Consider the following 14,122-nt stretch of genomic DNA (forward strand, 5'->3'; position numbering starts at 1 on the left):
TCAGGCATAGGGAATAGCATGGACATAGCCTTATTGGCATGAAACCTGAACCAAATGCTCTTGATTTACATGTTTTATTCCGTGTTAATACACTGCTTTTTTGTAAGGTCCTACTCATACGGAGATGGATTAAAATGTACTACAAGCTATAGTTTATAGTAGTATAGGGTAAGTTCCCAGAGGTGGTACTTAATTTATACTTCTGCAATTGTAGGAGCTCAGAGACCACTTTTTAGCCTGCGTAATGAGAAGAGACTTCCCAGGAGAGCAATAAATAGGTTGGGAGTCCAGCAGGCAGATCTGTTTGGCTGGAATGGGGACTTCAGGTAGGAGCCCAGATCATCCAGACACTCAGGCATTCAGAGACCCCTGTTGCAGGATAGGTTTTACCCTCTTGTTCTCCTCGGGACTTAGAGGCTTCTCATTTTTTATACCACTCATATCTTCTGCCAAGGCCCTCCTTTGTGGTCTGGCTCAGTCCCATCTCTCAGGATAGACATACTCCAAGAAGATACTTTTCCTCCTATCCCACTATATGTCCAAATTACTTACTTTCAGGTTTGTTTTTTGTTTTTCCCCTAAATGACTTTTTTTCTATCCAGCACACATATTTCTGCACCTTCCAAGCTCTTTTTGGCTGGTGATCTATTGCTGAGCTCTTGATATATTTGTTAATGGTATAAAAAATGTGCTTTGGTATATAGTAGTAATAATGAATTTCTTAAGGGTGTTAATAATAAATTAATGTTATGATAGTTGCCATAGTAGAGAAAATTGTTCATAGATTAGTCGCAGCAAAAGGTGTCTTAATTGTTAAAGTGATTAAGTCAGGGATATCAAAATTGAAAAAATTTTTGTTTTAGACAACATTGTACTATATAACTTTTTGATAAATAACATTTCATTATAGAATGAAGCACCTAACACAGAACCTGACATTATAGATACTCAGTTATTGTTTGTTAATTGTATTACTTTAAAAAATCCATTTTTATATTGAAATAATTATCGACACACAGGAAGTTGCAAAAATAGACGCAAAGTCCTATGTATTCTTCTTCCAACTTTCCCCAGTGGTGACATCTTATCTAATGTAGAACAATATCAAAACCCAGGTAAATGACCTTGGTACAATATTTTAACTAGACTGTAGACCATATTCATTCATTTTTCACATGTATATATTTGTGTGTGTGTAGAGCTCTGTGCAATTTTGTCCCATGTATAGATTTGTACAGCTACTGCTGCAATCAAGATACAGAGGTGGTTCCATCACTACAAGGAAACTCCCTTGTACTGTCCCCTATACATTTGTGCATACACTTCCCTTTCTCCCCCCGTCTATTTTTATCATTGTCCCTTGGCAACCACTAATGGGTTCTCCATCTACATACTTTTGTCATTTTGAATGATATATAAGTGGAATCACATAGGATATAACCTTTTTTTTTTTTAAGATTTTATTTATTTATTTGGCAGAGAGAGAGACAGCTAGCGAGAGAGGGAACACAAGCAGGGGGAGGGGGAGAGGAAGAAGCAGGCTCCCAGCGGAGGAGCCTGATGTGGGGCTCGAACCCATAACGCCGGTATCACGCCCTGAGCCGAAGGCAGACGCTTAACCGCTGTGCCACCCAGGCGCCCCAGGATATAACCTTTTGAGATTGACTTCACTAAGCATAATGCCCTTGAGATTCATCTGGATCATTGAATCTATCATTATTTTGTTCTCTTTTGTTGCTGAATAGAATTCCATCATGTGGATGTACCGGAGTTTATTTAACCATTCATCTGTTGAAGGACATTTGGGTTGCTTCCAGGTTTTTGCTATTACAGAGAAAGCCATTTTGAGCATTTTTTGGGTTTTGTTTTGTTTTTATTTCTCTGGGACAAATGCCCAACAGTACAATTGCTGGGTTATATAGTAAGTCCATGTTTAGTTTTCTAAGAAATTGCCTAACTGTTTTCTAGGGTGGCTGTACCATTTTACATTCTTACCGTCATTGTATAAGAAATCCAGTTTCTCTGCATCCTTGCCAGCATTTAGAATTACTGTTTAGAATGGCTGTACCATTTTACATTCTTATCGTCATTGTATAAGAAATCCAGTTTCTCTGCATCCTTGCCAGCATTTAGAATTACCACTGTATTTTATTTTGGCTATTTTAATAAGTACGTAGTTTTTCTTTGATTAAGCTACGTTTGTTTTTAGCACATGGCAAGTTGATAGCCTTAATCAAGGCTAGCTTTTCACACTTGCTGTTTGTATCCATTGCATTAGTTTTTTTTTTTTAATGTACTTTACATTTTGAAGGCTTTCAAAGCTACTTAAAACTTCTTTCAATTTTTTTATTTTTTATTTTTTTTAGTTTTCTTTTTGGCTCTACATGTCTCCTGAATCCCAGCAACAGGTGTCTTAGCGAAAGTGCCTTCATTGGGCTTTCTTGAAATAAGACCTAGCCACTTGGATATATTTAATGCTATAGTAACGCTATTGAGGATTTTGTTTATGTTCTTTTCATTTGTGACAATTCCACTTGTTTTCTTTCCTGGTGAGAATGAAAAAATATACTCTGTCTGTTGTTACAACTTGGGCCTGGGAAGAAAAGGCAATAACTCAGTATTTGGGGTGGGCTTGTGATGGGAGGATTCTCTCATCCAATTGATTGATTGATTCCGGTGAAATTCACATAACATGAAATTAATCATTTTAGAGTGAATGATCCAGCGACATTTAGTACATTTTGCAGTGCTGTGCAACCACCTTTATCTAGTTCCAAAGCATTTTCATCACCCCAAAAGGAAACCCATACATTAAATGGTCATTCACCATTCTTCCCTACCCCTGTCCACTGGCAACTTCCAGTGTGCTTCTGTCTCATTGGATTTACCTATTCTGGATATTTTCATATAAATGAAATCATACAATATGTGGACTTCTGTGTCTGGCTTCTTTCGTTTAGAGTAGTGTTCTTGAGATTCATCCACATTGCCACAGTATCCGTACTTCATTCCTTTTTATAGCTGAATAATATTACACTGGATGAATATATCACAGTTTGTTTATTCATGAGATGGTAGACATTTGCAATGTTCTATCTTTTGGTCATTGTGAATAGTACTGCTATGAACATGTGGGGACATGTATTATTTGAGTACCTCTTTTCAATTCTTTTGGATCTATACCTAAGAGTGGAATTGCTGGGTCATAAAATAATTGTGTAAGTTGTTGAGGAGCTGCCAAGCTGTTTTCCATAACAGTTGTGCCACTTTACATTCCCACCAACAATGTATGAGGGTTTAAATTTTTTCACATCATTGCCAGCACTTGTTATATCCTTCTTCCCCACCCCCCCAAATGGCCATTTTAGTGGGTATAATATGGGATCTCATTATGGCTCTGATTTGCATTTCTCTAATGACAAGTGTTAAGCATCTTTTCATGTGCTTGCTGGTCATTTGTATATCTTTGGAGAAATACCAATTCACATCCTTGCCAGTTTTTAAATTAGGCTTTTTCCTTTTGGTTATTGAATAATAACAGTACTTTGTATAGTCTGTATACCAGAACTTTATTAGATATATGATTTCCAAATATTTTCTCCCATCTGTAAGTTGTCTTTTCACTTTCTTGATAATGTCTTTTGATGCACAAAAGTTCTTAATTTTGATGAAGTCCAATTTATTCCAGTTTATTTTTTCTTTTGTTGCTCATGCTTTTGGTGTCATGTCTAAGAATCCATTGCCAAAGGGATTATAGAAGAGTACCAGTAAGGGCTGCTATTGCACAGATGTAGTCCATGTGAGACACAAGGTGGAAGGTTGAATCCTTCAGTGGAGGATGATAGGTGGAGATGAGAAATGCAAGAGAGATATGTGGGTGAAATTGATAGAACTGTGAGATAAATTATATATTGGGGATAAAAGAGAAGGAAGTGATAAGGATGACTCCACGTTCCTGGCTTAATAACTAGGAGGTAGATGGTGGTGTCTTTCACTGGAATGGGGACACTGGAAAGGATCAGTCTGGAATAGAATATTATGAGTTCAGTTTTGGGTGTGTTGAATTTGAGGCGACTTTAAGACATCCAAAGGATGATGCCGAGTAGTCAGATAAGCATGCCTGGAACTTAGAGAAAGGTAATAGTCTAGAGAAAAATTGGTTATATGTTTGGCATTTAGATGGTAAATGAAGTCATGGACATGGATTAGATTGTCCAGGGAGGGAGAATAGAGGGAGAAAAGAACAGGGAATGGTATAATCTTAAACATTTAATCACTGGGCAGAAGAGGATAACCTTGGAAAGGAGACAGAGAAGGGGCAGACATGAGAGACAGGGAGAAAACTAGGAGAATGTAATGTTCAGAAGCCAAGGGATTCAATAAGGAGGAGATGAACAACAATGCTAAATGATGCTGAGAGATCAAATAAAAATAAAGACAATTTCCATTGGATTTGTCAATGTGAAGTTCATCCATAACTTTAGTACATTAAGAAGTGACTAATGGGGGATTGTTCAGCTGATATCTGCTTCATTGAAAAATAGAATGTTAATCTGAAAAGGATATTATTGATCATCTAGTGTAGTAGATTAAAAAATTTTTTTAGGGGCGCCTGGGTGGCACAGCGGTTAAGTGTCTGCCTTCGGCTCAGGGTGTGATCCCGGCGTTGTGGGATTGGGCCCCGCATCAGGCTCATCTGTTATGAGTCTGCTTCTTTCTCTCCCACTCCCCCTGCTTGTGTTCCCTCTCTCGCTGGCTGTCTCTATCTCTGTCAAATAAATAAATAAATAAAATCTTTAAAAAAAATTTTTTTTAAGTGCTAGAACTCTTTTTCTATCAAATGTTACATGAGGTCCAATATAAAGAGATGAAATGAGAGCTGCTCTCCTTGGAGTGGGGCTTATAACACTATTCATTTGTATCCCCCTTCTGTTTACTTCTTCTGGTCCTGGATACTTTTTCATAACCCCTAGCTCTCTGAAGACCAGTTTGAAAACTGATCTAGGTGGTCTCTGAATCCTGGGCGGGGGAGGGGGAGGGAAACTGAAGGGTGGGTAGAGGCAGTCTCTTAGCAAAGCCTGCATGGCAGGCTTAAGTTTAGAATTAGTATTAGATGTCATCTAGCAGAGGAATGAGCATTATTGGAATGTTTTGAAAGGTACGTGGAAGCAGAAAGAGCTTCTTTAGATTTGCCTTGAACTTGGTGATGCTGGGGGTGGCATAGATGGGAGTGGTGGGGGGAGGCTAAGGGCAAATGGGCCAGAAAGAGACTAGAACTGGTAATGATTTCTAGGGCTGATCTAGGAGAGGAAAGGGAGTGAGGGCTTTTAGTCATTGAAGCTTTTGTTAAGTAGCGCTAATATTTTAGGTAGTGCCAGTGGCATGTGTGCCTTCCTAGAGGAAACAGTTTTACACATGTTGTAAGTGTTTCTGTCCTGCTTGGTCAGTTTGGGGTCTGAAAGACCTGTGATGAGCCACTCTTCTTTTTCCTCCTTCAGTGGTTCAGTGTCTGGAGCATCTGTGTCTCTGGCCATCAGGGATTGCCTAGAAAGTACTTGGTGATTACTTAATCTAGGTACTCCTAGCTGATAACTTCTGCAGAGCTGGAAGGCAGGACAGGTTGAGGGCCTTGGCCCTTACAGTAACACAGAAAAGTACCTCATCCTGGATAACTCAGTATGAAAATAGAATTATAACATTTACCTTTAAAGGTTACTGTTATGATGAGAGATAATGGCATATATTAGGTGTTCAAGTAAATGACCCGTGTTTTCTGTTACCAACAGAAATAAACAAAGAGTAAAGTCAATGAGATTGTTCTTTTATAATGCATCTCTCAGGTTGCCCTTAGATTTGCTTGTTTGTGACTCCTTGGGGATTCCACACTTAGTGTTTGTTTTAATTGGGACACAATTGCATGTAAAATCACTAAATTGGATGAATTCTGCAGCTACATCTTTCACCACTACCTGCCTTGTACTTTGTACTCTGGCAACACTGAAATGAATGTCCTTTCCCTAGGCATGTTAAATTGATTCTATTCTCTGGGTTGCCCCCCATTTCCTAGAATGGCCTTCTCCTGTTTCTCCAGGTTCATGCCTTTCTCTTTTAAAGTAGTCTTCTTCCACGAAGCCTTCCCAGACCTTTCCTATACTGTTTTGCCACATTCTTGCTGCTGCCTTCTGTCATGGTCTTTATCACACCAAATGGTAATTGACAGGTTCTGTGCTTTTAAGGAACTCACAAATTTTAGCATAGGTTTTAGCTATATTTCTGCCATCTTCTTTACCCATCAAAGTTCATTCCTCCTCTCACTCATTGAACTTGGCCTTGCTGCTGACAGACATTCTAGAATGAAAGTGATCTCCTGGGACTCTGATTGGATTTCCTCTTTATTGCTGTCCCATTGTGTTTCACCCTTGTAGTTGTGTCAGTTCTCACTAGGGTTAACATAATCCTTTTGTATAAAAATAATACGTCTTTTGTATCCTTCTCACCTAGAAGATTTTCCAAAGATCTTGATCAGTCCTGATGGCATTTAACATCCTCATTTTTCTTCTGTAAATCTCCTTTGCCCTGTGGTTTTTTGAAAAATGCCTATTATGGAAAATTTGAAAACTTGACAAATCTCTATATCCTATCCTCTCTGTATCCTACCATTCAGAGATTAACTTTTTAAAACTTTCAGCATTTTTTAAAGTTTTTTCCTATTTGTTTTATTTATTTATTTATTTATTTATTTATTTATTAAGATTTTATTTATTTATTTGATGGAGAGACAGCCAGTGAGAGAGGGGACACAGGCAGGGGGAGTGTGAGAGGAAGAAGCAGGCTCCTAGCGGAGGAGCCTGATGTGGGACTCGATCCCAAAACGCTGGGATCACGCCCTGAGATGAAGGCAGATGCTTAACAACTGAGCCACCCAGGCGCCCCTTTCCTATTTGTTTTAAACTTAAAAAAATTTTATTTAAGTAATCTCTACACCCAATGTGGGACTCAAACTCATAACCCTGAGATCAAGAGTCACATGCTCCACTGAGCCAGCCAGGGATCCCTCCTATTTATTGTATATAAAGATCGTACTATAGAAACAGTTTTGTGGAGTGCTTTTTAATTTAACATTAGGTCATAAGCATTTTCCGGTGTCATTAAATGTCAGTTTTAATGACTGTGTACTATTGCATTACATGACATTATTTAATCATAACCTTACTGTTAGACATTTAGGTTACTTTGCATTTTTTGATATTATAAATAACACTGTGATAAGCATCTTTGGTCCTGAAGTTTGGGTCTGTATTTTTTTTTTTTTTAAGTACGTTCTATAACCAATGTGGGGCTTGAACTCAGGACTCTGAGATCCACTGTCACATGCTCTACCAACTGAGCCAGCCAGGGATCCTTAGATCTGTATTTGGTAGCTTTCTTCTGACAAAAATTTAGGAATAATGTAATTAGAGTAAAGGTATAAATTTTTTACGGTTCTTGCTACGTACTGTTGAGTTGTTGTAGTTCATTTCAGGGACTAAATATCTGTTAAATGAAAGAATGAATACTCCCCAGAAAGACTGTACTTAGTCATGCTTTCTACAGAAGGGGATGAGTGCCTGTAACCCCCATACTGTGTTTTGTATTTGACCCTCTAAGTGTCCTCTGTCCTCATTTGTCATGGTTAGGGCTTTATGCTCTTAATAGTTTCAGATTTAATTGCTTTCTTTAAGCTTGGCCAAATAAAACCTGGTCTTTGCTTTTTCTCTTTTAAAGAGGAGACTGATTTTTTCCTTTTTTGGTCATGTTGCTTCACCTTTCCATCATCCATTGGTCGTATCTTTTTACTCAGAGGTCTCTTCTCACAACCATAGAGATTTGGAAAAACTTGACTGATTCCATAGGCAATGTGTAAAATAGAGCAAAACCTAGTAGAAAAAAAAAATCTAGAATTAGTCTCTTTTTTTTTTTTTTTAAGATTTTATTTATTTGAGAGAGAGACAACGCATGAGCCAGGTCAGAGAGAGAGGGACAAGCTCCATGCTTAGGGAGAGCTGAGCATGGAGTCGGACTGGAATCATGACCTGAACTGAAGTCAGATGCTTAACCGACTGAGCCCCCTCCCCCCGCCCCCGCCATTAGTTTCTGAGAGACAAAAGGGGATTCTAGTTCTTACCCTCAGTGAGTGATCTTAACCTTTAATGGCTCTGAGACTCTGTTTCTTATCTGTAAAACAGCCCACAAGAGTACTTCTACTTACCACACAGGCTTGATGGGATGAATGATTCACAAAACAGTGCATTCTTATTGAATGGCTACTGTGTGGCAGTTGTGTGATAACTTCAGAAAGGTATTCCCCGTGTCACAGAACTATGGTATCTTCAGTTCATGCATGCAGCCATTATTTATTCAACTGGTCAACAGGTATTTATGAGGTTTTTTGCTAAGTGTTAAGGAGCAATAAAAAGAAATAAAATAATAGCAAATAAAAAAATTACAATACAGTGTGGAACATGCTATGATAATGGTATATAATAGTAACAACGCAGCAACAACTAGTGATTGCCTGCTTTGTGCTAGGCACTGTTCTAAGCCCTTTACCTGTATTAATTCATTAATTCTCATAATAAACTTTTAAGGTGGGTACATAGTTACTGTTATATACAAATAATAGTGAGATACAAAGGAGAGTGTAAAAATAATTAACATATGTTGAACACCCATATGAGCCAGATGTTCCATAGGTATTTTATGTACATATTCTATCATCTTCACCACAACTCTGCCAGGTTAGGTGTTATCATTTTACACAGCGGAAATTGGTCTCAGGAAGATTAAGAAATGTGTTAAGTTCATATAGTTTGTAAGTTAAAATAGAATCTTGTTTTAGTCTAATTCCAAAGCCTTCATTCTTAAGATTTTGTTGGTACAAGGCAGAGGGGTAGGTAAAACTCTCTAGCCTAAGGAACTACAGGATCAAAGTTATCAGAGTCCATTGCCTTTTTTTTTTTTTTTTAAGTAGGCTCCACACCCAACATGGGCCTCAAACTCATGAGTAAGAAGAGTCTCCCGCTCTACCGACTGAGCCAGCCAGGGCCACTCAGAGTCCATTGCCTTTTAAGGGAATAGGAGGTAAAACCGAAATACTTCATTAAAATTTCAAGATTGTTTCTTTCATGTCCCTTCTACTTCAGCAGAGACTAAGAAATCCTGTCATACCAGTAAGAGTATGTAGGTACGTCTTTGAGTACTGTACTTGTGGCTGTTGCTGTTGATGGCACATGGCAGTTCTGAATGCTTTTGCCAAGTGCCTAATAACTGAAAATGCTGTATTCATTCAGGACAGCTGCACCATGCAACCAGATGGGATTTAAAAATTGGCATGTTCATTAAAAAAAAAAAAGACTAATTTAAAGATGTCAATTTGCAACCTGATGTTGCCATGTTAGAATTTTCTAATTTTTTTCTAATAAAGAATAGGAAATGTTTCATTAAACTCCTGTTAAATTGTTTACACTTGTTGCACACTGCACAGATGTGCTCAGCTGGCTGAAGAAGTGTTTTTCCAAAATTGTGTGCAGTGGAATAGAGAAAAATGTGCAGTTTTAGTTCAAAGAATGGCTATTGAATAAAAGTGCAGTATAATTTTTTAGAGTTTATCTAATTGACTTTAACAGTTGTTTCTGTAGTTGTGCTATATAATTGATTCATGGTGTTATAGCTTTGCGAGGCATAGATTAATAGAGAGAGACCCATTTAAAATAGGTTGTGTTTAAAACTGTTTGCATCAGATGGACCCTATTTCATCACTTTTTAAACTAGTTTTTATTGTTGCTGTGGTTGTGGTAAAATGTACTGACTGTCTCTTCACTTTTTGCAGCAACATCCCTGCTCCTGTCTTACCTTCTCCAGATTGTCCTCCATACTACTTCTCTGTCAGCTCTGTTGAATATAGGTTGCATTCCTTTTTCCTGCTTTAAAACCTTCATAGGTTTCCCATAGCTTTGAGGTTAAAATTCAAACCCTTTAGTTTAGCATGCAAAGCTTTTTCATGATTTGACCTCTTCCTGCCTCATTAGCCTCAAATCTTACTTCTTTCTGATGTTGCTCCAGCCAGACTGAACTACTTGACATTTACTGTCCAAGTCACATGCCTGCCTGTACTTTCTTCAATGCCAGTGTCTCATATCCACCCTTTCTTCATGTCCCAGCCTCTTAATTACCCTTTAAAACTTAACCTTGGGAACATTTTTGAGCAGCCTCCCTGTGGTTTTCTCACCCTCTACCACATTTCACCATTTGGTTCTCAGTGTTTCCTTTGTGCTCTTCATAGTTCCTGGTACTTCCCCTTATCATAGAGCACTTATCACTTTGTATTATTCTAATTTGTTTCTGTCTGCCACTAGAATTTATTTCTCTTTTTTAGCCCTCAGCCCTTAATAAGTCAAGACTAGAGAGAGAGCGAGCGCGCACGTGCGTGCACACTGAGGATATATTCATTCATGGCCCAAAAGTGTGATAAATTTCAAACAGGGTCTCCCTGTTTTTATTTCTGCTGAGTTGTAAGATTGTTCCAATATTTGGAAAAAAAATTCTTTTGGAATTACCTGGAGTTTAATTACATGCCAAAATGGAAATAAGAAATAAGCCGTCTTCTTCACCAAGTCTCACATTAAGTAGTGGAGCTTTGGTTTGAGGAGAGGGACCAAACAGAAGCTTTCTGATTACCCCTAACTATTGTGGTTCCTACCCCTTTCCATAAGTTGGGATGATGATGAATTATTACACTGATTCTAGCCTCTAAGGGACATCGAACTTATGAAATAGAGGCCCTGGTGGTGTGTAATAATAAGAAAGGTAGAACAAGCTCTTAGTCATTCCTAAGAGACATTTACTAGGAATTTACTAAGGGCTGGGTTACCACAATGAATTAGGCATAGCTTCTGTCAGGTTGCCTGCTAGATTGTGTGTGCCTTGGGGAACATACAGATCTAGACACAGTACTGTCCCATAGAACTTTCTGCAGTAATGGAAGTATTTTATATCTGTGTTATCCAATATGGTAGTCACCAGCCAGCCACATGTGGCTCTTGAGTGCTTGAAAGGTGGCTAGTGAACTGATGAACTGAATTTTAAATTTTATTTAGTTTTAAGTAACTTATTTGAATTTAAGCAGCTACATGTGGCTAGTGGCTACTGTATTGGAAAGCACAGATCTGGAGGGGCAAATCTGCAATGAGACAGGTATGTAAATGAGGAGGTACAATTAAGTATTAAAGGTGCTATGATAAAAGTGTATATTTAGGGTTCTATCTGGGGATTAGGTCAGATACATCTGGGGTAAAGTGGAACCCAAAGAAGTAGAATAGGCATTTCTGGGAGTGGGGAGAGGAAATCAAGAAAAGGCTAAGATTTTAAGAATCTTAATCTTAAAAGATGAGTGGGTATACCTGGCTGTCACATATGTTAGCTTAAAAGAATTACCACTGTTGGGGCACCTAGCTGGCTCAGTCGGTGGAGCGTGTAACTCTTGATCTTGGGGTCATAGGTTTGAGCCCCACATTGGGTGTAGAGATTACTAAAAAAATAAATAAGCTTAAAAAAAAAAAAAGAATTACCACTGTCCTAGAATTAGGTTACCAGTCTTTTAAGAATCAAGATACAATATGATATAGACTTTCAGTTAGAAGATGAGTAAGTTCTGGGGATCTAATACATAGCATTGTGAATATAGTTAACAATACTGTATTATGTACTTGAAAATTAAGAGAGTAGATCTAATATGTTCTCACCAGAAAAAAGAAATGGTAATTATGTGATGGAGATGGTAGCTAATGGTGTGGTGGTAATCATCACAGTATGTAAGTGTTTCAAATCAATGTGTTGTACACCTTAAACTTATATAATGTTATATGTCAACTGTATCTCAATAAAGCTGGAAAATATATGAACAAAAAACAAACAAAAAAGATATAATAAAACATATTTACTCCTGAAGCCTCACTATACAGAGTATAATCTTATCTTTGATTTAGAAAGAAATGTAGGGATATTTCTGGTTATTATTATTAGAGTACTTGTTGTGTAAAGTCAGTAAGAAAGGTGGTAAATTGAGAATTCCTTTTTATTTTTATTTATATTTATTTATTTTTTTTTTTAAAAGATTTTATTTATTTATTCGACAGAGATAGAGACAGCCAGTGAGAGAGGGAACACAAGCAGGGGGAGTGGGAGAGGAAGAAGCAGGCTCATAGCGGAGGAGCCTGATGTGGGGCTCGATCCCATAACGCCAGGATCACGCCCTGAGCTGAAGGCAGGCGCTTAACCGCTGTGCCACCCAGGCGCCCCGAGAATTCCTTTTTAATAATAATTGATAGTAGTTGGCACTTTTAAGATGGAAAAAATGTTCAATTTTTTTTTTAAAGATTTTATTTATTTGAGAGAGAGAGAGACTGCCAGCGAGAGAGGGAACACAAGCAGGGGGAGTGGGAGAGGAAGAAGCAGGCTCATAGCAGAAGAGCCTGATGTGGGGCTCAATCCCATAACGCCGGGATCAACGCCCTGAGCCGAAGCAGATGCTTAACCGCTGTGCCACCCAAGCGCCCCAAAATGTTCAATTTTTGCATGAACAAGCAACACTATTGTTTTCTAGCTACTGGCAATAGAGTAATATAAGTAAATTCTTGATGTGAGATTTACGAGATTTACTGGTTGGAAGAGCATATCATAGTCTGTATTAATCTGTGTGTGGATGTGTATCCTCTCTATAAAGATAATAACAGGTATTGAATGTGGTGTGAGTGCTATGGACATTGCTACCTGAAGTCAGGAAAAGAAATGAACACTGTGATCTGGGACAGTTATAGCAGATTTTGTAAAGTAGATGGGACCTGAGTTGTTCCATGAAAGGTGGGTGGAACCTAGGTGAATCAAATTTTGGTGGCGGTGAGTCTTGTGGGAACTGTGGCAATAGAGGTGCTGAGGCAGGATTTCAGAGCATATTTAAGGGGCAGTGGATTCCTGTTCACTGGGTGTTCACAGAGTTCTTAAAAAGGTGTATTTGGAAAAAAAGGCAAGAGCCAATTTGCAAAAGGGCCTTACGTGCTGGTTAAAGTGTATAGACTTTATTCTGAAGGTAGTAGGGAGCTGTCTGAAGGTTTATTTGGGATTTGCTGTCCCTTTTTTTTTAGAAGCGGTTGTGGGTTATCTAGAAGTTTTTGGGAAATGACCTGCAGATGCACTATGCTTTTGTGCATGCGGGTATTTCTGAAGAGCTATGCGTTGAATGACAGATGATGATAGGAGCCCTCCTTGTGTGGTACTAGTGCACTGTGGAAAAGATGGAGAATACCTTTCAATCTGACTTTATTCACTTACCCACTAATTTACATTTCAACAAATACGAGTGCCTATCTGTACTATTCTGTGCCCTGGGAATCTCGATGTAAGTTACAGTTTTAACCCTTAAGGAGCTCATAATGAGACTTTTTTGTCTGGTGTAAGTTCTTGTTTGATAGGTAAGGGCACCTAACCCATCCTGGGGATCAGAGGTTAAGGGTTCTGGTGGATGGTGCTGACCTTCCATTAAACATTCCCTAGTTCCTGCCACTTGGCCATGATTCCTTTTTCTCCCTAGAGAGTGCATATTTCTCCCCTCACTTTGCTAGCCAGAGAATTTTTGTTTCCCCTGAAGCCTACTGCCTGGCCAGAACACTGTGGCTTTTTCTATTTCTGTCACTCTGTGTTAATTAAGTTAATTATGGCTTTAAAAATTTCCACCTGCATATGCATCTGTTTGTCTAAGGGAGAATAGAAGAGAGGAAGTAGTCCTTATGCAAGTCTCTGAGCATAAAGAGTTCTGCTTCAGGCATCCCAACTGCCAGGTGAGCCAGAAATGCTCCTAATACCCCAGAGTCACATCATATTATGAACATCCTTGTGGGGACCAAGACAAACCAATTAATAAAATAGCTTAGAAAAACAGTCAACCTTGGGGACCTGGCTGGCTCAGTTGGTGGAGCATGTGACTCTTGATCTTAGGGTTGTGAGTTTGAGCCCCACATCGAGCATAGAGATTACTTAAAAATAAAACCTTTAAAAACAACAACAATCAACTTTGCAATTGTATTTGTTT

General features: G+C 38.5%; 1 protein-coding gene across 14 annotated transcripts in view; it reads left to right on the plus strand.

Moving 5' to 3' along the window:
* Positions 1-14,122, plus strand: part of FAM168A (family with sequence similarity 168 member A) — a 171,498-nt gene that overhangs the window by 32,116 nt on the left and 125,260 nt on the right. Inside the window, exon 1 of one of the 14 annotated variants that reach the window (XM_034666369.1) lies at positions 9,105-9,120. The exons of the other annotated variants lie outside the window; for them this stretch is intronic. The gene's annotated coding sequence lies outside the window, so the exon portion shown is untranslated. Of the gene's footprint in view, positions 1-9,104; positions 9,121-14,122 lie in introns of those variants that run through there. 14 annotated transcript variants of the gene reach the window in all.

Source organism: Ailuropoda melanoleuca, chromosome 8, assembly GCF_002007445.2.
Source record: "Ailuropoda melanoleuca isolate Jingjing chromosome 8, ASM200744v2, whole genome shotgun sequence".
In the NCBI taxonomy this organism is placed as follows: Eukaryota; Metazoa; Chordata; class Mammalia; order Carnivora; family Ursidae; genus Ailuropoda; species Ailuropoda melanoleuca.